Source organism: Trachemys scripta, chromosome 1, assembly GCF_013100865.1.
Source record: "Trachemys scripta elegans isolate TJP31775 chromosome 1, CAS_Tse_1.0, whole genome shotgun sequence".
Taxonomy (NCBI): Eukaryota; Metazoa; Chordata; order Testudines; family Emydidae; genus Trachemys; species Trachemys scripta.
The window spans coordinates 283092938-283118107 of record NC_048298.1 but is presented as its reverse complement, the minus strand read 5'-3'; positions in this window follow the sequence as shown (position 1 = coordinate 283118107).

Sequence of the window (25170 nt, the reverse complement as noted above, 5' to 3'; positions counted from 1 at the left end):
ACCAATCCCCAATGAGCTACACATGGATCCCCACCCCACTGAGCTCCATACGCTCCACACCCAGACCCACCCTGCTGAGCCCCAATGATCTTCACCTGGACCTCCTGCAGAGTCCCATTACCATTGCACCCACAACCACCCAACAAGCCCCTGTGCATCCAGATCCCCTCGTACCTGGATTCCCCAATGAGCTGCTCACACCCAGATTGCCCCACAAAGAGCCCTCTCAGCCCACACCTGGATCCCTCCACACTAAGCCCCTCCACACTTGGATTCTGCATTTCTGAGCCTGCCTGGCCAAACCTGGTGCACCTGGCAGAGACGGGTAGGGCCCTGGGGTGTTTCTGGAGCAGGACCGGTCATTGTGCTGTCTTAGGGTTGGGTGCAGCCTCACCACTGAGTCAGTGTTCCCATGGGGACACTGCACAGTGATTTCCCACCTCTTTGCAGTCAGTGGCCTGTGCTCCCCAATGCTGTGCTGGAGCCTTCACATTTATTTGACAAATACAATTTGCAGAATTTTAAAATATTGTGCACAGAATTTTCAACTTTTTGGTGCAGAATTTTTAATTTTTTGGTGAAGAATGCCCTCAGGAGTAATCAAAGTCTGAGGGACTACATAGAAGCAGCTGGGGCTTGAGAGATCTGAGGCACTGGTGTGATAGACTGTGCCCCTATGTTCATTATTTTTACAAAATTATAATACATTTTGTAGAAAGTATACCTTGTGAGGTATCATTTGAAAACTCATAATTGGCTGAACATTATTTTCTTGGTAAAATATGTGTGGAAACATTGTATGTAAATTTATAATATTATCCTGTGTCACATTGCTGTGACATGCTTTTCTAACTTTGTTTTCCAAAGTTAGAAAAGCAGGCCCAAACCAATTCTTCAGAGACAAGGCACGCTGACACCCCAGCCAGGTATCAGCATGATTTCTTTGGCAGGAAGAAGGGTGTAAGCAAGAACTTTACAGTGGAACAGCTGGGAGTGGAGCGTATGGAACAGCTGGGAGTTTTCCATGTAAACTGACTGTTTCCTGAATCTCAGCTGGAGGTAATCCTCAAAGAGAAGGGTATAAGAATGTAAAACAGAGGCTCCAAAATTACCTCTCTCCCTCCCTCTCTCTCACAACATCAACAACATTTGAAAGACAAAAGCAGAATCATTGAACTGGGGGGGGAAAGTCCTGGCTGAAGCAATCCAGCCAGATTGATGTAAGTTTATGGTGAGAAAAAAAAATGTTTGCTTTTAAGTAAACTTAGCTTGTTAAATTAGGTATTAGTCTGCATGTTATCTTTTATTTTCTTTGTAAACAATTCTGATTTTTATGCCTCATTACTTGCAACCACTTAAAATCTATCATTCTTTAGTTAGTAAACTTGTTGTATTGCTTTATCTAGACCAGTGTGTTTAGACTGAAGTGTTTGGGAACCTCCACTTGAGATAACAAGTTTTGTGCATATCATTTTCCATTGATGAAACAATGGACTTTCTGTGAGCTTATATTGTCCAGAAGGAGAGAGGTGGGCAGTAGAAGACACACATTTCTGGTGACAAGTCTGGGACTGGGAGTTTTCTGGGGGGGTCACCCTGCATGTAATTCATGAGGGACCAGCCAGACCATTCATGTAATTTAGCTGGGAGTGACTTTGCATGCTAGAGGCTGTGTGTGAACTGGCCAGGAGTAGTTCTTCTCATAACAAAGCAGAGTAAAAGGCACCCCAGACTGGGGAATTGAGGGGACACAGCTATTCAGCAGTCCAGATTGTACCCTGGGGAATGTCACAACTGGTTTGAAGGTCTGGGCAGTGGACTTCAGAATCCCATGTCCCAAAGAAGTGTTCAGTTAAGATGTCTGAGTCTGGGAATGTGGGTTACAGTCCCAGAGCTAGGAACAGTGACTAGACTCAGCCCAGACCCAGCTGGTTTAGAAATTTGTGGTATCAGCTATTGAGTCCACCTACAACAGACTCATTACTGTGCCGAAGGGGGGCTGTGCAAGGTGTGCAGATACAACTCCAGATTTCAGTGTGAATATGCACATGTAAATGAGAGGAATATTGGACACACAGGCATTCTGAAGATACGTAACAAAGCAACGTGGGAAAGTAATATAGCCATTTATCAAAAGGGGTTGGAAATAGCTGCCGCATTCCCGTATGCCACACCTACCTTCCTCTGAAACTGACTTAGTCTCCTGAATCATTTTAAAACAAAAAGTCAATCTTTAGCTGTTAACATTGTGAAGGAACCCTAAAAAAATGTGAAACAAGCGTAATTGAAGTAAAGATGAATCTACAGAGAGCCTGGAACAACTACTCTGAGAGGTGTGACCTGCCACATTCATCTCGTGAGGTGTTAACTTTGATGCAGTGATGATAATTTAAATGTCAGTGTGGTTAAGTATTTCATTCCTCGTACAAGGAATGAGAGGGAGCATCACAGATTTACTGTGATCTCTTGTTTTGTTGCCACACATGTGTGGCTTTTGGGAGAGACCATCACTGATAATTTTTGCTAAGTGGGAAGGAGCCCAGACCAAGGGGACTAGCATAATCCAAGGGCACATGCAAGTCCCCCTGAGGGATCACATTTTGATAAGGTGCATGATCTACTGTAAGTAGCATCTAATTTTTGGTGACTTATGGAAGGAGCTTATTTTGTGGGCAGAGCATAGAAGAGTAACTCCTTTTTTCTCCTCCAATCTTCTCAGCCTGTCTACAACAAAAATATTAGGATATCATAACTGAACTATCCATGAGGAGAAGCTACAAAAATCATCATTGAAATGTTGACATTCACTATTTGAAAACAATTAGTGTGACAGTCCATTTATTGTTATTTGCCACTTCAAATGATAATCTTCAGTGTTTTACTGATGAACTCTGTACTACATTTGGCTAAGTGAAATGAAAGACTTCAACTAGACTTGAGATGGTGTTGTTGAAAATGGACTCCCTAAGGTGGTGTTGGTAGCAGCAAAGTAGAGAGATTGCATTTATTTTCTGGAAAATGTTTGTGTGGCTTTATGTATATAATCAACTTCTTCAGATTCCTCATGCTAAGGAAAGAAAATTATTCTTCAGACAGAATTGAAATTTAAAGGATGAGCCTCGATATGACATCTTCATAGATTATACCAAGTATTACACCCACATAATAAAACCTGCAGTATTTCATTTTTTTGGTGGTGGTGGGGACAATGTTGTACTCCTTAGAATTATAGATGGGAGAATATGTTTTGCAACTGGCCCTCCAAAAGACAATGATATAAGTGGGATGGAATCCATGACCAAGTGGTTGGATGAGTCCTGTGTTTACTGACTTGGAATATTCTCCCTACCATCTCGTGGGGATCAGGTAGGAAAGAGGGATCAGCCTGATCTCTTCATTTTCCTTTCCCAAAGGGAGGGGGATTCTTCCCTTTCCCACTGCATAGAATCATAGGACTGGAAGGGATCTCGAGAGGTCATCTAGTCCAGTCCCTGCACTCATGGCAAGACTAAGGATTATCCAAGAAAGAGACCTGATTCTCATCTCAGTGCAGTTCAGAGGCTGGTTTTGTTCACATAGTGAGAAACATCTTGATAGGTACCTAGAATTCATGGTATAGATTATGCTATTCTCTGTATACACTGATTTGCAGGATAGCTGAGCTGTTGCTGATGTCTGGGAACAACAATCGGAGTTAGCAGCACCTGCAGCTTCTGGTGCAGCAAGGCCTCACTGCACTTCACCCAATGCAGGGCACTATTTTAAAAACATAAGCCCCAGGCTGTTTGATATTTCTGTCGTGCCCCCTCCACACTGGACATACCTTTTGAAAAGGAGAAGTCAGAGCTGCCACCATCAGCAGAAGCTGTGTTAGTGATGCTGCCCTGGAGGTGCATGACTAAGAAGCTGAGAGGAGATGTGCAGCAAGGGCTTCCATTGTGTTGTAAATCTTAATTTAATGGGAATTTCCTGAGTATGTGCAAAACCCTGTTTTTTAATCACGCCTAACTCAATTACTCACATAACTTTTTACTTATGTTTAAATCCAATCTGGAGATTAGTCTTCAGTGAGGACAAGCCACCAAGAAAATGTCAACCTATAAACATCAGCTAGTGCTGAATTACTCTGAAGCCAAAATGAAGCCAATGGAGTAATACCAGGAATGAACTCATGCATCCGAAAAAATGAACTCACCCATGAAAGATCATGTTCCAATATGTCTGTTAGTCTATAAGGTGCCACAGGACTCTTTGCTGCTTTTACAGATCCAAACTAACACGGCTACCCCTTTGATACAGGAATGAACTAAACACTCTTGTTTTTTTCGTCGTCACATAAGAGAGCCCCCAAATAAATGGATCTTTCTCTTATGTCTTCACAGTAAATATCTTTAGTGTGAGATCTAGCCTTGAACTTTATATCCACAAAGAAGAATTTTGCAGAAAGTTCAAAGCATTTGAGAACAGGTGTTTATAATGGAAGTGTGCACATACCCCAGCTGTAATATTGGTCACCTAAAATGGCATAAAACAGCAAAAATACAATCTCTTTATTATGATGTTGGACTATTTCTAGCTCGTAATGTACTGCAAGGTTGCTAAGGTACCTGCAGAGGCTTGGGAATATTTTCCAAGTACCAATCAATTGTCCAGCAACTGAAATGTCATTTCCAAAATCAATGTTCTCCACGAGCACAATGTATGTGTTAGTGGCACTCATCATTTAGGAGTTAGAGAAGATAAATGCTTGACAATTTATATATGTGCCTCCAAACAATTCTGAGTCCAGAGATATCCATTTGAGCTCCAAGTCAGATCCATTATTAATGTAAAACCTCCACTAAATACCATTAGCTTCTCAGCTGTTTTCCTAGACCCATAGAAGTTAGAGATCAGAGAGACTTATTAAGTCAAGTGGTCCATCTCATTGCCGCAAGGCTGTTCCCCGTAGTACATTTTCTGGTGTTCCATCAGTGTAATTTTTAAGTGTCCAAAGCAAAGGGGCTTCCTATATTTCTCTTGGGATAGTATCTACTAACAAATAGATCTCACTATATGGAAAGCATTTATTGCTGATATTTTGTCTAAATGTACCTACTTTTAAAACAACCACATGGCTCCTACAATGGTAGTGGTGGGAAAATCAACATTTTTGACTATACAATAGTAAAGTTTTACCATTGCACTTCCTTTTCAAATACCGCAATATTTTAAATACCGCAGTAAATTTAACACTTTGTGCAGTAAGTGTGGATTTCTTAGGGTTGAGCACAGCAGTTATACCTGTGGTACCCCCCAAATGACAGCTATCCCTTCTTGATAGCTACAATCTCTAGCTACAGTTACATGTCACTTATTTCCAGTCTCTTCCCATCCATGCTTGTCTCTTAAACAATCTATACATTTTTAAATGTTTTTAAAATCATATTATTTTGCCTTTTTTAAAAAATTATTTCTTCATCTATGTCAGGCTTTACCCATTCCCTGATCATTATTTAGCTCTGTTGTAAGCGTCATCAAATTCGTATTTTTAATATGGTATCATTTATGTTAATATTTAGCTTTATATTTCCTTTAAAATCTTAATTGAACATATAATCTTATTCAGTTGCTCCTCCCCTCCCTTTCCAGCCATGTGGATGTGGTTATTTTAACAGCAGATCCTGACAAGTACCTTAGAAAACCACTTTATCTCCATGTCCCTTGCATGAGTCTCTTACAGAGGAATTGTAGTTTTTCCTGAATTATGGTGTGTTATAGGATTCTTCTCTGTTTTCCCGTGATATTATGTACAGTTTCCTGCCTTCACTTAAAAAAGTAATAATATGCTAAAGGTTTTCTGTTCTACACATTATTCTGCATAGTTCAGATCTCCTTTCTGAAACAGTTGAACAAATTCTTTACTGGGAGCTCAGCAGAGCAATTCATCTCTCCTGGAGTAAGTGCAGCAACTACATTTAATACAAGAACTCAGTCAAAATGGAATTAGAGGTGATTCAGAGGTAGATTTTGATAGCTTAGTTAAAGTGGTAATTGAGCTTAAAGGTGAATGAGGGGAGATGAAAATAAATGAAAATACAAAAGAAACTTTTCTGTGCTCTGTTCTTCTTGTATATGACTAAAATTCTTCTATTCAAAAGAAAATCTGTTTTTTCCTACTACTCTTTCCCAGAGGATCTTAGCAAGACTGCTGGAAAACCCCAAAAATGCTAGCACATGTGGTTGAAATATGGCCCTTGAAATACCGGTAACATGTCAGCTTTTAATCCTGATCCTGCAAATGCTCGTGCTCAATAATGCACATGAGAATAGTCCCATTGCACTTGCTGTGCCACGGTTAGTACATTCACTCTGCAAAAGGTCTTTCCTAGGATTCAATAGCCTGTGTAGTGAATGGAATCAAACAACAGGTTATTTAGTTGATGTAGGTGAATAGTGCAAACAAACTTTGCATATTTTCTCGAACATAAGAATGAATTCACTTCTGCATGCTTGTGTCACTTTAGTGTTTACTTTATACAAACATTTCTCCAATTAAAATTATAAGAAGGTACCCAATGTCAGAGGAGTGAGAATCTGGAACAGCCTTTCCAAGGGAGTACTTGGGGCACAACCAGTTTTAAGATGGAGCTTGATAAATTTATGAATGGGATTATATGACACGGTTACTTGTGATTGCTAGGGACTGGACTCCTTGCCCCAGGAGTCCCTTCCAGTCCTGTGTCCTATGTTCCTAAGTTTAATTGCCATGAATTCTCACATAAGAACGGCCATACTGGGTCAGACAAAAGATCCATCTAGCCCAGTATCCTGTCTTCTGACAGTGGCCAATGCCAGGTGCCCCAGAGGGAATGAACAGAACAGGTAATCATCAAGTGATCCATCCCCTGCTGCCCACTCCCAGTTTATGAGAACATTTTAATCTTGCATGGATATAATATACAGTGTGGGGTACAGCAGGAAGACCAGGAGTCCCAAAATCCCTTAGCAAAGTTCCAGAAGGAACAGTTAAACAAGGGAAGGACTTGGCTGCATCTTTCACAGCTTGGAACAGGCATGCACACCCAATTACCTTGTCTGAATGTGATGAGAGAAAATTAACTTTACTCTGCACCCAGCCAATAAATCTTAATTCTTAATTCTTCTACCAATAATGCCTTGGGCAAAGCCTGTGGGGGCTAAAAGAGAAAAGGTTTACAAGTTTCTAATGTCCTCTACTCTTGCTTATCTGATATTTCTTCCTAACTTGCTTTTGCTCCCTGGGAGAATCAAGACCCCAGTGACAGCTTCAAGTCATCTTTTTTTCTGATTAGAAGAATTAAATCTATCTAATCAGGGAACAGAAATTATAGAGAATGCGGGACCCATCACTATTTAACCAAAATAGTTTACTTTTCAAGTGTCAAATATCCAAATTTGACATTTAAGTGTTCTCAAACTATAGATTAAAACAAAACGACAGAAACCTTGACAAAACTGTATAGTGTAAATTTAAAATGATAAATTAAAAGATATTACAATCTGTTCCCAGACATTCTGAATAAACAAACAAACAAAAAGGCTAAATTCATCATGTTATACTATGAATTCTCTGCTCCTCTCTTTTATTTAGATTTTGGATATGGGTGCTTGATAAGACCACAGTAGCTCTAGGAGTCACATAATTTAAGGTTTGCAATGCTTATTTTGGCACAGAGTGTTGATTCAATAAGACAATCAAAAAATATGGCATGCGCCTAAAGGAAGGTCAGTTTTACTCTAATTCTACTGTAGCTCATTGTCATCCAGAAACCTACGAAGCTGGAGGCCTTCAGCAGCTAATAGAATGGAGAAGAGGCAATTTTAGTATCTTGTGGGTCACCTCTTTTATAGTGATCTTCATTTGAACTCATAGATTTTCAGGTTCAAAATAAATAGCTTTTTATTGCAGGTTGAACAGTCATGCAGAAATATCAGCCGCAGTGGCTTAGTTTTTCTCATCCATTTCAGGTCTATAAATTACAAGAAAATAGAACTTTTGTACAATTAAAAATGTTGGCATGGAAGCATTTGGTCCTTGCTTTCTAACTGAGCTTTCTTTTAGCACCAACACCTCCTAATTTGCAATTACTTAGGCCCCTACCCTACAAACAGATACAAATGTAACTAACTTTATGCACAAGAGTAGAGCCATTGAACCCAGCAGACCTACTTATGTGCATAATCATTTACAGGATCAGTGTCATGTCCTTTCCTGGATACTTCTGACATATCTCTGGACTAATGAAAAGAGTCCTGCTCAAATTTTTATACCTGGAGGTACTTCAGCTTTGTTGTTTTAAAGGGCTACTTTCACTTTTTATTAATCATATATATATAGAATTCCCAATAATGTGCAATACCAGTATAATTGATCACAATTTTACAGACATTAAAAATGAATTAAAGTAGGTGCAAACTATGGTCTATTTTATATTTGAAATCAAGAGCTGGATTCTCCAGGGAAACAAATCAATCCAATTTAAAAAAAACCCCAAAGTCCATCCTTTCTCTAGCCCAGAGTTCCTAATAAGCTGATCTACCGCACACCTGGAGAAGTACAACCTGCTATTGCATTCCACATTTGTAGCTGCAGGCAGGTGACTTTAGTGAAAGGGGAAACCAACCAGCTGGAAGTTCTTTAATCAAAGTTATTCCTCCTCCCTACTCTCTTCTGTAGCTGCTTCCAGACTTATCTTAAATTGACCCCTATCATTCTGTCCTGGGAAACGGGAAGTGAAGACAAAAGAAAGTAGAACAAGGTTAGTAGTCAGATTAGCTCAGACAGAAAACAGGATAACATGTATATCAGGACAGAACAACAGGCAACACTTTTATCTTTCTATCTGAGGGTTTTCTGTTGTACCCATCTCTATAATCTAGGAGCATGTATCCTACAAGCTGAAAGGAAGATAGAAAGAAGGGGACTTGTGGCCAGTGAGACTGTGGAATCTGTTTTCCAGGAACCTTACAGAATGATGTTACGCAAACCCTACCCTATTCTGAAGCCAAAATTCCTAGCAAAATTATGCCTTAGTCTGACTCTTGAAAAAGACCTCCCTGAAAGAGACTTGGACTTTAAATACTCTCTTCAACTTACTTTTACATGAAAACCCTCTGGCACAATGGTTATGCTATACTCGTATTTCTTTTGTTATTTTGGAATTACAGTACATTAGTGCTTGAGTATCAAAGAGGGAGATGTTCTTCTGATATGCCACCCTTTTTTATCACATATTAATGTGCTGAATTTCTCATCTGTCATTGACTCAATAGCTATAGTCAAAAGAGAATTGTGGATTAAAAATATTCTCTTGTTTAATCACTCCAAATATTTTTGTTGCGTTTTTATCTAGAATATCTATATCTAGATGGATGGATGGATGGATGGTGTTGGTTAACAAGGTGTATGTAATCTGTTCTAAAATGAAGCAGGAAAGGCAATACTTTATATCTTTCACAGCACGGGAGTGCTGCAGAATGTATTTTCATTATCGCATATTAGGAAGATAGCAACCAAGATCAAAAGCCAACATGACACTACATGCAACATCATTTATGAGTTCTTGGCAATTTATCAATATTATAAAGTGAATGTAGGCAAAAGCATTAAGGATCACATCCACATCTCATTTGAAAATGACTGCAATCATAGTGGGAGTGAGGCTGGTTCTCTTTTAATACAAAATCTTGGTGAATCAAAGGTTATATCTGAGGGACTCTAAAAGTCAGACATTTGACAAATGTCTGTTCCTGTGCTGGTGACTACAAATGTACACAATGCCATTATAATCCATATGGCTTTTCTTGCTACTTGTAGAGTTGAAATATAATCACACAAGCCTTTGATCATGTTCAATTGTGTTGACTATTAGGGTACCATAGCTAAAAAAACCTAATCTTCAAAGCTTTACTTAAAGTAAAGAGCCAAAAAAAGTTAGCTCTGGAGTTACACTGGGTACTTAGACACTTCCTGTTTAGCTTTCAAATCTCAACTCTTCCAGCTTTAAATAAAAAATGAGGAAAAAATGGAAGTCAGCATCCAGAGGGAACAAGCTTAGTGGAAAGGAAACATATTGATTTTACCACGTCCTTATGAATGAGGCAGGTTATAATTAGAAGTGTTGAATTACTTTTGAGATCAGACCCTCTAAGCATGGGGTTACCTGCTGAAGCTGAGTGACTGGCCAGGATGTATTTGTGTGTGTGTGCGTTTTAAAAGCTTGTGCACAAAACCAAAGCCTTTTGCTTTCTGATACTTGTCTTTCATATTATACCTTATTCACTGGGTAGAATATGCTGTAGTTAAAGTTATATTGAGACTTCAGTTACAATCTTCTGGTTTTTACACACTCATAATTTTCAAAACTATTCTCTTGTTACTGAATATGTCCCTGTTTGATCTTGGGCAAAAGGATATTTTTTCTTTTAGAAATCTGGAGCAAAATCTATTCTCCAAACTTTAAGTAATGCAACAATAACACAAATATTTTTTCTGCTCTAAAAAGAATGTCACATTATTAATATTTTTCTACACACACAACTAAATGAATGGATGAGTGTTACAAGTTTAAATGTTCTGGGGCTGCTAAGAACTAGTCTCCAAGGAGCAGATCCTCGACTGGTATAAATTGTCATAGCTCCATTGAAGCTATGACAGTTTACACCAGCTGAAGATCTGCCTGTAGGTGAATGGGAAAGAAAAAAAAACCCAAGTTGTTGTCATAAATTGTTTTTGAAAATGTTCTTGTAGATGTGCAGAATGAAATTTCTAGGATTATGGAATAAGATAATATAGGTTTCAATCCTTCAAAGTATAACACACATGCTTAATTTTTTTAATCTGAGTAATCCCTTGAAGTCAATGGAACTACTCCTCTAAGTAAAGTTAGACATCTGTAGGTCTTTGGAGGATCAGGGCTGGAGTATTACTGGTAGTTACTAGGTGTGGTTTTGAACTGATTCCCTGGAGACTTGAAATTTGTTAAGCCTTTGACAATGACATTGTAGAAGTACAGAGTGAAATTAACAAAGATTAAAGTTGTAATCAACATTTTTTTCTCTTAAAGTAATAAGGAAAATTAGGTACAATCCTAATTGTTATTGTTGAATTTTAAGAAAACACATCTATACAGTCAAAACAAAGGAAATGAAAAAAAACCAAAACTTTTTAATAGCAACCTTAACTTGTCCACAGTTCATGTAGGGGTGAGCACATTTCAGAAATTAATTATTATACCATAATATATATTGGGCCCACTGCTGCCCTGAGATATGCGTAAAGAATATCCAGCTGACTTCAGAGGAAACTGCATGGATTTGTGCATGAGTCCAGAACTGGCTTTCCTGAATGTGCCATCTGCTCAAGTTACTGCTGAGTTACTGTGAAAGCCTTAATTTTTGCATTTCTAACTTTTCATTTTTTAATGCCCTGAGTCCTTCAAAAACTCACATATATGAAATCTTACACATGTGAGGCATCCTATTGGGCTCAGTGGGACTATTAATTTGCATAAAGTTTAGGGATGCCAACCCTCCAGGATTGTCCTGCAGTATCCAGGAATAAAAGATTAATCTTTAAAAGATAGTGTCATGTGATGAAACCTCCAGGAATTCATCCAACCAAAGTTGGTAACCCTAATAAAGTTACTCTTGTGCATCACGGTGAAAGATTGGAGCCGGAAAGGAAAGCTTGAAGATTACATTAATGTAATATGAGTTTGTTTATTCGGGGAAAATATACCCTAGATTCTCAATTATTGAGGGACAATTTATACTCATTACTATATTTATTTTCCACAAGCTACTCCTAGTGTAACTTTTCATGAGTGATGTATCTGAGTATTTGGATACTGATATTTAAATTGCATTGTTAAATGTATTAACCCTAATTTGAGATATTGCAGATTATGTACTATATTATATGCATTTTATGACTTTTTAAACCAAATTTACTACTTTGGGATAATATAAGTATTATACTCTGATGAAGAGAAACTTTTTCATTAATCCATGTTTTAGATAACTTTAACGTAAGATTTAATAATTTTTTTTTAATCTGTTAAACAGATAGGCCGGATTCTCAGCTGGTGCAAATCAATATGGCTGTATTGAAATCAATCGAGCTCAGCTACCAACTAAAGACCTGATGACCCTGAGTAAGAAACATAAATCTAACCCTCCCCTCTAAAAATGTCAGAGTCAAGAGGCTGGCTTTGATAGATTAAATCCAGAAGCAACCTTTATGTTTAGTCTGACCTCCTGCATAATACAGGCCATGGAATTTGAATCCCTTAGTTCAGGGATCGGCAACCTTTGGCACACGGCTCACCAGCACCCTGGCAGGCCGGGCCGGTTTGTTTACCTGCAGCATCCCCAGGTTCGGCTGATCGTGGCTCCCACTGGCCATGGTTCACCGTCCCAGACCAATGGGGGCTGTGGGATGCGGTGGCCAGCACATCCCTCAGCCTGCGCTGCTTCCCGCACAAACAGCGAACCACAACCACTGGGAACTGTGATCGGCCAGACCTGCGGACACTGCAGGTAAACATACCGTCCTGCCCACCAGCAGATTTCCCTGATGGGCCGCGTGCCAAAGGTTGCCAATCCCTGCCTGAGTGTTTCCAGATCAGTTCCTAAAGCTAAAGGAGCCTACTTCTTAAATCTATTTTGACAGCAGCTCACAAAATCATCTGTTATTATGATACTTCTAACATTTTGGATCTTGGCAATTGCTGTCCTGTCATAAAAAAAAAACCTCACACACTAATTTTCTAAAAGGTAAACATGAGCACTATATAGCTTGATCTGTGTTTAAAAAACAAAGCAAAACAGATAAAAAACTTACTAGACAAAGTTGTTCTTTTTATAGGATAGAATTACAAATGAATGAATGAAGTGAAACAGTAAACACAATGTATTTTGATTTTTGGTGAAATATTAAAACCTCTCATAAGATCCCACTCTCAGATTAAGTGGCATAAGGTTTGGGTGTGACTACTGGCCCATGAACTGAAAACTGGCTGAAGGACCACAAGCACTACATCCTTGAATGCAGGAGTGGAGTTTAGCAGGGCACCTTGTGTTAGGCATGAACTCATTTAATATCTTTATCAGTAGTTTAGAGGAGGAAGTAAGCTTCAGGCTAATGACATTTATAGATGATACTATATGGAGAGGTGTTGTGACTATTGGGATTCAGTATAGCTATGTGGATTTACACCTGCTGAGAATCTGGCCCTGTGAGTTGACTGTGCAAGATCATTTTATTTATTTTTTTTACTTCTTTTGTTCATCTGGAGTACTGCATGCAGTTGTGGGCATCATGTTATCAGAAAGATACTGACAAATTAAAGGGAGTTTAGAGAAAAGGAACAAAAAGTAATCATAGGTAAAAGGACTTGATCTATAATGAAAGATTAAAGGAGTTAATTATAATTAGTTTCCCTAAGGGGAAATGATTAACAATCAACAAATATTTGAAGTAGAATCAGAATTCTGACTCCAAAAATCTTTGGGAACATTGCAATTTACAGCAGATTTTCTGATTGGAACTTTGTTGTCTTGACCTGTTTCTAATTTGAAGTGGGGATGAAGAAGGATGGAAAGGAATTATTTGAGAGATTTTTTTGGGGGGGGAAGGAGGGTTTGCAGACAAACCTTAAAAAAAATTATAAACATGGGAATATGCAGCTACAAAAAAGAAAGTACTAATAAGAGGTGAATTAGAGGGAAAGTACAAATTGAATTATATGGATTCAAAAAATTTAATCTTTTTTAGTTACAGCTGTGAGTACAAACAAATTGCTTAGAAATGTAGCAGGTATAAATCTTATTTTTAATTTACATAAGCAAACACTTTAGAAGATTGTCTAGACCAGATGTGTGAAGCGAAGTCTTCCCTAAGATTAAATAAAATGCAAATATGGGCCACTTTTATTACATTCTGTAAACATTAAAATTAAGATAGCAGCATGGCAAAAAATGGGATATTTATTTTGTTGAACTCCCTCATTTCAAGCCTTGCCTGAGTTGAGTGGTATCATCCCATCATGCGTCCTTCTTAAAGAGCTTTTACATATAAAGAAGTACAGTAACACACACGTTTAAGTGAAGTACATTATCTTGAGGATTCAATCACCAGCTGATTTAATGTTGCCTATTTAATCATATTATAAGCTTCTTCAAGAAGATGCTGTGTGTAATTGCCTTCTTAGCAGAAAAGGATGAAAAGCATACCTTGCAATTTTGGTTGCGTTAAACAGGTTATTACAGCTCTACAAGCACCAAAAAGTCTGTCAGCATTTCCATTTTCAACTCCTATTTTCAGGAGATAAAAACCTGGTCATAAAAATATACTTTTGGCTAAAAATAGCCATGGAAAGTCTCACCAGACGAGCAACTAACCACTCCTGCTCCTTTATTTTAATATATATTGTGTGTGATCTTCATAGATTTCCTCCCTCAGAACTCCTATTTTTTCCATTTCAAGTAGGGCTGATCTATGTCCTTACTGAGGCTTAGATCAGCCCTGCTTTGGAGGGGGGGAAATGGGCATAGTTCTGAAGGACGAAATCTATGAAGATCTATCCTTTCACAGAGTCCCTCTTCTGTTGTTTCATTGGACAAGGGACTAGAGTTGTTCAGCCCCCATCAAATAGGCCAAGGTCTGCCCTCCTAATCCTTATGGCCCTCAGAGAACTGCAGGAGGCTTGGTCCATCCATGTAGAGGCCCTTTGCCTCGATACAGCCCCTCCCTGGCTCCCTGGTAACATGGCTATAATGAACTCCACAAGGGTGTGATGTGGAAAATATAACAGGTGAAAACAATTTTGACTAAACTTTTTTCATTGAAACCAAAATGCTTCGTGCAGATGTATCACTTTTGATTACATTCTCATTGAGCAGCAGAGGGACTCTAGCTATAGCCTCGCTGGTTGGGGCACTGGCTTGGGATGTGTCAGGCTCAAACTCCTGCTCTGCATGCTTCAAAGTGCTTTAGGATGAAAAGCCATACTCTGACCTGAGGCAAACCACTTTATCCTGATTAATGTGACTACTGGCTCATTGTGAAAAACTAGTTCCCAAATATCTATAATCCCAGGAGGGACTGTCACGACTTATAAATTCCCTGACAGAGCAAAGGAATCATCCTGAAATCCCAATCCACAAAGCCTTGCCCTTATTCATGTTGATAACTATTCTACTTGAAGCTGAATTATTGTGTAAGTTGTCAAAAATATATTCCAATCTTCTGTATTTCCCAACAGCATGGTGGCAATCACCTGCATGAGCAAAGATGTTGATAGACTTAGACAGTGAAATTTAAATCCTGAAGTCCTTTGTTTTCATACACAACCCACACTAAAGGGTCCTGAAAGAAAAATTCAGCAGTGGACTCAAGAGAATGTACCTGTATAGACTCTCCTCTCCACCCATTTACTACATGCATAGAGCATGAACAGACAAGATCCGTTACCAGTTAATAAACTGCAGAGGAATACAAAGTTCAGCTAGAACTAACCACAAATAGGTTAACTCTATCAAAAGCTTTGGCCTGATTCAAGGCAAAACCATAAACCTCCCATCCTCCCTGTCACCCAGTTTTATAATTCCTGTAAACTACACAAAGTGTCTGTCACTATATGACCTTTAAAGAGATTAGACTGATTGGGATGTAATAATTACCCTGCTATTTTCCCTGGTCTTTTATCTTAAATGGAAGCCAAAATTGTATAATCTGTGTTCAAAAGGGTAATAAGCTCCCAGTTCTGGATATCTTTCAAATCCCCCATTTTGCAAAAAACCAAACAAAGAAAAAAACCCCAAAAAACAAAGGACCTTCATGAAAGGAAGATCATAATGTACTTTATTGTGTTAGTTTATTTGTTTGTGTTACCAAGACATCACTGAAAGCCCATGAAAGCACAAGAGAAAGGGAATCTATGAACCTTTGATAAAATGAGGCTTTTAATTTGTCAGTTCCAGGGAAAGTCACCTTTTTCATTAACATGTTAGCTGCATGAACCTACCTCTCCTGTATTGGTCTCACAAGCAAGTTCCCTTCCTCCTTTGCCAAAGTTGGAAAACTTGCAATACTTATCAAAAACTGCTGCTGCTAGAAAGGAAGAATGGTTTGTCCCTGAGAGCACTCATTGTAGTATTCCTGAACTATCCTCAACATGCCAGCAAGGTCCCTGCTGACCTGCCAGTACTAGAAACCCATATTCTCACCATATCCTGCTATAATCTCTTTTCTATTAAGATCTCTCAAATGACTGTAATGCTGAATAATGCTTGTAATCAGCTGTCTACATACACCCTGTAAAGGAACATAGGGAGGCTACCAGGCTCCACTTGGTGAATTCCTACTATTCTCTCTGGAATGAAGAAACCCCCATAACTATTTCTTGGTCCCTAAAGATGCCCTCAGCCTTTCTAATTGCAACTGTGTTATCAAGTATACAAGTATTTAGTTTCCATTAACTCCATCCAAGTCATTGTCCCATACTCCCCAACTTCAGACCAAGCAGTGGTCAGAGATGTCTACCGGCTGAATTACACATCCTCCAATCATTGAAATAGCTTTCGCAGATACCCTGTCCAATAAGCTACCTGATTCCCCTCTAAAAAACGTAAAAGCTTTTCCTGCCCACCCCAAAGGCAATACATACTGCTTTCAAATAAGTTTCATCAGCTTTGACCTTTAGATTGTTTTACTCACTGCAGCTAAGTAATTAACATTCCCCATTACAAACAAAGATTCTAGGGGACTGAAAGAGGACTAATATAGTGTCGATCTAGAAAAAAGGGGAATAAGGACAACCCAGGGAATTATACGCCAGTCAGCTTAACTTCAGTGCCAGAAAGATAATGGAGCAAATAATCAAGCACTCGATTTGCAAACACCAAGATAATAATAAGGTGATAAGTAACAGTCAACATGGATTTGTCATGAACAAATCATGTCAAACCAACCTAATAACTTTCTTTGACAGGGTAACAAGACTTGTGGATGGGGGGGAAGAGGTAGATGTGGTACATCTTGACTTTAGTAAGGCTTTTGATACTGTGTTGCATGATCTTCTCATAAACAAATTAGGGAAATATAGTCTAGATCAGGGGTCGGCAACCTCTGGCACGCGGCTCGCCAGGGTAAGCACCCTGGCAGGCCATGCCGGTTTGTTTACCTGCTGCGTCTGCAGGTTCGGCTGATCGCGGCTCCCACTGGCCGCGGTTCACCGCTCCAGGCCAATGGGGGCTGCGGGAAGCGGTGCGGGCTGAGGGATGTGCTGGCCGCGGCTTCCCACCACCCCCATTGGCCTGGAGCGGCAAACCGCAGCCAGTGGGAGCTGCGATCGGCTGAACCTGTGGACGCGGCAGGTAAACAAACCGGCTCAGCCCACCAGGGTGCTTACCCTGGCTAGCCGCATGCCAGAGGTTGCCGACCCCTGGTCTAGATGGAGCTACTATAAGGTTGGTGCATAATTTGTTGGAAAACTGTTCCCAGAGTAGTTAGCAGTGGTTCACAGTCAAGTTGGAAGGGCATATCGAGTAGGTCCTGCAGGGATTGGTCCTGGGTCTGTTCAATATCTTCATAAATGATTTATATATGACATAGAAAGTAAACGTATAAAGTTTGTGGATGATACCAAGCTGGGAGGGGCTGCAAGTGCTTTAGAGGATAGGATTAAAATTCAAAATGATCTGGACAAACTGGAGAAATTGTCTGAAGTAAATAGGATGAAATTCAATAAGGACAACTGCAAGTACTCCACTTAGGAGGGAACAATCAGTTACACACATACAAAGTGGGGAATGACTGCCTAGGAAAGAGTACTGAGAAAAGCAATCTGGAGGTTATAGTGGATAACAAGCTAAATATGAGGCAACAGATGCTAAAAAAGCAAATATCATTCTGGTATGTATTAGCAGAAATGCTGTAAGTAAGGCACAAGAAGTAATTCTTCCACTCTATTCTGTCCAGTTCTGGGTGCCACATTTCAGGAAATATGTGGACAAATTGGAGAAAGTCCAGAGGAGAGCAACAAAAATTATTACAGGTCTAAAAAACATGATCTATGAGGAAAAATTGAAAAAAATGGTTTTGTTTAGTATGAAGAAGAGAAGACTGAGGGGGGACATGATAACAGTTTTCAAGTACATCAAAGGTTGTTACAAGGAGGAGGTTGAAAAATTGTTCTTCTTAGCCTCTGAGGATAGGACAAGAAGCAATGGGCTTAAATTGCAGCAAGAGAGGATTAGGTTGGACATTGGGAAAATCTTCCTGTCAGGGTAGTTAAGCATTGGAACAAATTGCCTAGGGAGGTTGTAGTTTCTTCATCACTGGAGTTTTTTTAAGAACAGGTTAGACAAACACCTGTCAGGGATGGTTTAGTTATTACATATTCCTGCACTGAGTGCAAGAGACTGGACTAAATGACCTATTGAGGTCCCTTCCAGTCCTATAGTTCTATGAATCCTTATATTATGAAACAACCAGTGCTGTGCCAGGGAGTGGAGAAAGATTCAGATTAATTCTCATCTATTTCTTGTGTAGAACAGGGTGGGGGCTAAAGTAGGTTCTCGTGTTCCCCTCATTTTCTCTTGTATTTCTTTAATGAGGTAGATGAGCAGGATTTCTGAGTACAAATTCAATGTTCTACTCACTAGACCATCCTTCCTTCAATGCTGTAGCTGTTGAAATAGTGTTTGTATTAAGCTATATCATGAAAATATCCTCTATAGCCTGTAAGCCAATGGAACATAAGGAGTATTGATTTTAATGTGAGTTTTGCAGCTGAAAACCTATACAGAGCTTTGAAGATTTACCACTATGTGCCTGACTTGAATTCACAAAAGCAAAAAATTTAAAATGAAAGTTAAATCTCCAATGTGCATATGTCCTTAAGGGTCTCCCAGTAATGTGTAGTTGACAAGTTAAGGACATAAAGCTACACAGTTTCATGGCTTGCAAACCAATAAAAGATACAACCTATTAGAAACCTCATGTCAAAATTCTGGGAAGTAGCCAAAACCACCTGCTTTGTATGCTTTGTTCTATACCATCTGACAGCATAAACGTAGTTCCACACTGAAGATCCATAAACTTTAAATAAAATTAAATTAAATTAAAATAAAAAAGAAGGTCGTAGTCTGCAAAAGTCTGTGAGGAGTTAAAGTACCACACATGCTGCCCTGGAAAAATGATGTAAGGCAGTTCAGGAAGCTGATAACAATCCATAAGTCAAGGTGGCAACATGTAAATGCTGCAGTGGATGAATAAACACTCAGGGCCACGTACAAACAGGGGAGGCAGTGTGGCCTTCAACTCAGACTACAGTGGTTAGTTGCACATTTCTATAAATCAAGCCCCACCCTTCACCCCAGTGAGAATGCCCTGCCTTTAGACCCAGAAATTTCAACCTTGGAAACTGTTACCAAAAACATCTGAGCTATCAGGGTGGTGCATAAGTATAAAATATCCAGGACTCAAAGAATGGAGGACTTTATGGCTCAAAGACATGACACTGAATTGTACCTGGAAATATGGATAGCTATCGTAGTCTATAGAACACTGGTGTAATGTTTGTTTTGTCTGTGAATTATGACTACCCAAAGAATTAATAATGATTTGCTTCTTGCAATAAAGTTTTGCCGATGCAGATTCTTTCTTCTATTCTCTTTGGAATCTCATGGAAGAATGAGTACAATGCAAAGAAAATAAATTGTATGTAATGAAATTTATGAATTCTTTCATTAGAATTCAACACATTTAAGGCTTTTTATTAGATTTGTTGGTGAGTGCATTTGTGGAGAAGCAAAGGAATACCGTACAATTCATTTGATAAGCCAAGTGCTTTATTTTTTATCTGTTCCATTAACTTTTCATTGGGTTTGCATTTTAAATGACCAGAAAGCCCCGTTTTGCTTTTCTGTCTATTTTTGTTGGCTGACGTGGTGGGTAGAGAAAAATGTGTGTGTTCTGGAGACTGTGGGAGGCTAGTAGTCAAAGCTTGTGTTTATATTAGCATTAATGGGAATTACTAATATAAATCTCTGCACTTTGAGATAATATACGCCTAATGAGAGAAAGGAAATAATATTGTACGCTCTCTGAGCTCTCTACATATGTTCCCACAATACACCCACCCCCAAAGAAATTTTCTCTTACACAAATGATATTCTTGTAAATGAACTTAATGGAAATGTTTTGAAAATTTTCAGTTCTTGAAAATGTTAAAACTCAGTTCGCTCTCTCTCTCTCCTTACATGCCTGTCACAAAAATGTCTGGGAGCTTGCTTCCAAATAATGACTTTCCACTCATATTTTTTCCTTAGAAAATATTTATGACACATACACAAACATCTTTCCCCCAAGAAATCATAGAATGTCAAGCATTTTCCTGGATAACCTATATTGGGGACTAAGTCTCAGCTATACTTTAAGGCTTCTTTCAACCGCTCATACTGTAAAACAGTTGTAAAGTGGGGGGTGCAGTGTGGCTTAATGGACAGAGCTCTGGCTGGGGTTCTCTGCCACTGACCTGATGTGTTACCTTGGGCAAGCCTCTTTCTGTGCCTCAGTTTCCCCATCTGTAAAACAGAAATACTGATACCAACCTCCTTTGTAAAGATTGTTGAAATTTACTGATCATTATATGAGCTAGATATTATTATTACACCTATGCATATTTTGCAGTGGTGTAAATTAACCATGGTGTACCTGAGAATTACAGTCCTTGGGCTTTAGACATACCCTTTTTCTCCTTTGTGAAATAGATGCGTTTTTCCTTGTATTATAGATGTCAGACACACAATTCAAACATACTTTCTATTGTTCTTTCTAAATCTTAATATAAAAGAAGGTATGTGTTCTACAAAAGGAAATGTAATTAGAATAGGTAAGTTCTGTGAGGTTAGGAGGGTGTGTTTGTGTGCATTTGCCACGCTTTGCATAATTCGTCCCTATTCCTGATTGCTGTGCTCATGCTACAGTATTATAAATATGAAATGATAATGAAAAGTGTAGCAGCATTTTACTGGAGGTAGCCATGTACTATTGCTCTGGAAACAGAGTTTATCATGAATGTGAAAATTTGTGTGCATCCACTCTATTGAAATAAACTTTCTATTTTGCATTTTCAAGAATACAGTTATTTTTTTTTAAATATTTAGAGATAGACATTGATGTTGCAAGGAAATAAGAGATTTATTTACTCAACTTCCTCATTTATTCACTACTCCTGTGTTTTTCCCTCCCTTCTTTTTTGTCCATTGTCGGCTTGGAAAATAAACTCAAAAGGTGGCATGTACAAAGTAACAAATAAAATGTTGCCTCAAGAGCACTCATCAAAGACAAAATCAAACCAAATATTCTAATGAAAGATAAATGAACAGTGAACTGAAACGCGGTAACAAATATGCAAGGACCTAAAGACAACATAAATCAATAATTGCACTCAGGCTTTGTAGAGATGATACTGTCCAAGAGTCTACCAGGAGACAATTTGCTGCAGTATTTTGTGAACACCGCTATCCTGGGGGATCAGGCTGCCGAGGACATTTCAGTGGGAGGAAGAGAGCAATAGGAAAGAGCAGTATGATTCATGTTCAGCATCTCAAGTGGAGGGTAGAGCGCAAGGACTGAATAATGAAACAAAGAGGAGATATTCAGCATGCCAGGAAGGTTTCGGTTAGAGAGCTGTTAGAATTATTTAAAAAGGTTAGTCTATGAATAAACATGCTTCATCAAGGTCTCTTACACATGCAAAGAGAGATGCTAATGAATAATAAAAGAGTAATGGGGACTGGCGAAGAAATTAATGTTAATCTTATCCAAAGCAGATACAAATTAATATTGGAGCAACATTTTTGTAATCACTTCTCAAGGCAAAAATTCAATTAATGTGACTGAATCAATATTTCAAATCTCAGTCCCTTGAAAGTATACTTGTCTCTCTTCATATCAGCATGCTCTCCTGTGTGATCAGTCTGTGCTATTCAAGTCAATACTCAGGGAGACTTCTTAATGGTCTGTTTTTGAGAAATTTTGGTCCAGTTCTATAAACCACAATGCTGAATTTTGAGCTGCCTTGGGGTCAGTTTCGGTTAGGAAAGGTAAGTTTAAATAGGGTATTTACTGTATAGAAAATAGATATGTGAGCGAGGCATATTTTTGCCTTGAGCTTCAGCTTTTGATATTTTTTTCCCCAAGACTAGCTAGCATTTGCAATTTCCACAACATGCTATGTCAATATATATGACATTACACCTCGGACAATATACTCTAAGCAACATCTTATATTAGGATGAAAAACAGTGAGGAGAGAGAAAAACAAACATCTTCATCTTAGCAAAAATTAACATTGACTATTCAAAAAAAGAAACAGCTTTACTGCAACATGGGGTACTTTATACAACTCTGATAGGCATCCTCCCACCCCAAGTATATCTAACCATGCACTGAAAAGATATCTTTCCAAAGATCACAGAAATTATGACCTTACTGGTGCACTTCAAAATTTAATACAAAATATCACAGAGTGATTCCTACTTTCCATTATTTTTTCTTTCTTCTCTTCATTGGCAGAGTCACTAGATAAGTTCTTTTTTATATATATACAGTAAGTGATTTTTCTTGTATACTATACAATATAAAATGCCTGTCATATTTTGTTTAAGGTGTCAGAGAACTGGGAAAGTTTATGAAACTAAATGGACTCCTCGAATAATAGTTTTGCTAGTAGATTGTGTTGTTTATATTGTAACACCTTGACAGATTTATACAATAAGGGGTGCTATAGCCTCCATACTATGATAGATTGAATTGTTTGAAGCGTGGTCAACAAATAGACTCTAAACCAAATGGTGATCCACACAGAATCATCCTATTAAAATAACTGCATGGACAATCTCACTTCTGTACTTTTAATAGATAGAATATCATTCCCATAATGAAAGAAACATGAAATGGTTTCCATGCTGAATGAACTCCCTAGAGATTCTGGGATTTGTCTCATTATATAAAGCTTTTCCATCACCATTGCACTACCTCTTCTCATCTTTGATTCTCATCTGAGTGCAGAAATTTCTGTCAACAGCTTTAGCCTGGCTAAACCTGCATAACGCTGAAAGGGGATATGCAGTAGATAAGATTACTTTTTTTTCCATTTATGTAGAAAATTATACACAGTGTTCCTGCTTTAAAAAGGATTAATCTATGATGTGGACAGCATTCTGCACTCTCATTAAAAGAAAGACTACAATTTTATTTCTCTAAATAAGTAAGTCTAGGTTAGGCTAGGCGATCAGTAATTTCAATGCTGCTACATTCACAAGAGTGGGGAAAATCATTGTTTGTGTATTCTTATCAGAAGCCTTAGGTAACTGACAACCCAATACTGTTCAGGACAGCTCCTCACATCCAGCAACCTACCACATTACTCAATAATTCTAGATGCAAGAAGGAAGGGTAATATAATGAAGGAAACCATTATTAAAATAATACAATACAGAGAGCAACTGCCAAAAGCAAGGAAATTCAGAGCCAAGACTGTCATAAACAAGACCTTAATTCCCCCCTTTGCGCCACATGATTCTGAGCAATATATTAATTTTATGGGCCATGGACCAGATTCAGTGCAGGGTTTACTCCAGTGTTTACACTATAGAACAGTGCCTGACAATGGACCGTCATCCATGTTGCAAAGGGCCATAACCTCAGTTGTATCAAGGAGGATTATAAGGCATCAACACAGCCCATAAAGTGGGACATATTGGCCAGGAAAGGGACGTAGCAGTATTACCAGTGATGGTATGTCTCTCTGTCTGGGTTCTCATGTAACATCCATCACTATGATATTTGAGCAACTAGGAGAAAAAGGTATATTTCCTCCACAGCTTTTGTTAGGGGGGTTCACCACCACAGAAGAAACCCCAAGATTAGTTGGCAGCAACACTGCCTGCCTTTCTCGGGGTCAATTTACATGTATCTGCAGCAGTGCTAGTGAATCTAGACCTAAAATTTCAACAACAATATGATATCGAGTCCCTCTGTTTTTGTTAGAGCCACCTTAAAGGGCCTGCTTTTCAGAGAATGCATTCACAATCAGTGGTCACTTTTGGAAAATGTATGCACTGGCCTATATGTGCTGCAATATTTATTCATTGTGGAGTGATTCATCTAGCTAGCTCTGGTAAGCAGATAGATTCCAGGCCTCATTTACTCCAAAAGGCCACTTTTCAGCTTCAGCTATTTATTGTGCACCTACAAAAGTAATTCTGCAAAATGGATGGTTAAACAGAGCATGCACATTTTTGTGAGCATAAATGCTTTTAGGCATCATATTGGATGTCGTGGCTGACAACCTGGCCCATAGTACTAAGAAAAATATAATAATGCCCCTGATTAAAGGGACAGTGGTACACACTGAAACATGTTTGCTGAAGACAGTGTAGCGTCTCTTGAAAATAACAGAACACTTTCTGGGAAATTGTACAATCTCCCTAAGGTACTTAACCCTCATTACTAGTAGTATAGTTTATCTATCTCCATCTATACTGTATTTATCCTCACAACACACCTGTGAAGTAGGAAAGTGCTGTTATCCCCATAGTTCAGATGGGGAACAAAGGCACAGAGAGATGACATGATTTGCCCAAAGTCACATAGGAAGCCTTTGGCAGAGCAGGAAATGGAATGCAGGTCTTCCAAGTCCCAAACTAGTGCCCTAACCACTGGACTAACCTCTGGGCCCTGTAATGTAGTAGTGGCTGCAGCCTAGAATGGATTTTGCCACTCCTTGCTGTCCTTGTAGTGACAGTCATCCAAACTTCATTGTGGATTGGAGAGGGGTTAGTAGAACTTTCTTGGCATTCACACTTTCCCATAGGGTTGCCAACTTTCTATTTGAAGAAAACTGAACATCCTTGCCCCGCCCCTGCCCTGCTCCTTATCCAAGGCCATGCTCCTGCTCACTCCATCCCATCTTCCTCTGTCACTCGTTCTCCTGCACCTCGCTAACTCGCTCATTTTCACCAGGTTGGGCAGGGGGGTTGGGTGGGAGAGGGGGTGAGGACTCCAGCTGTGGATTCTGCAGAGAAGAGGGCTCTGGGCTGGGGTGGGGGGGGCAGGGCGGATGAGGACACCAG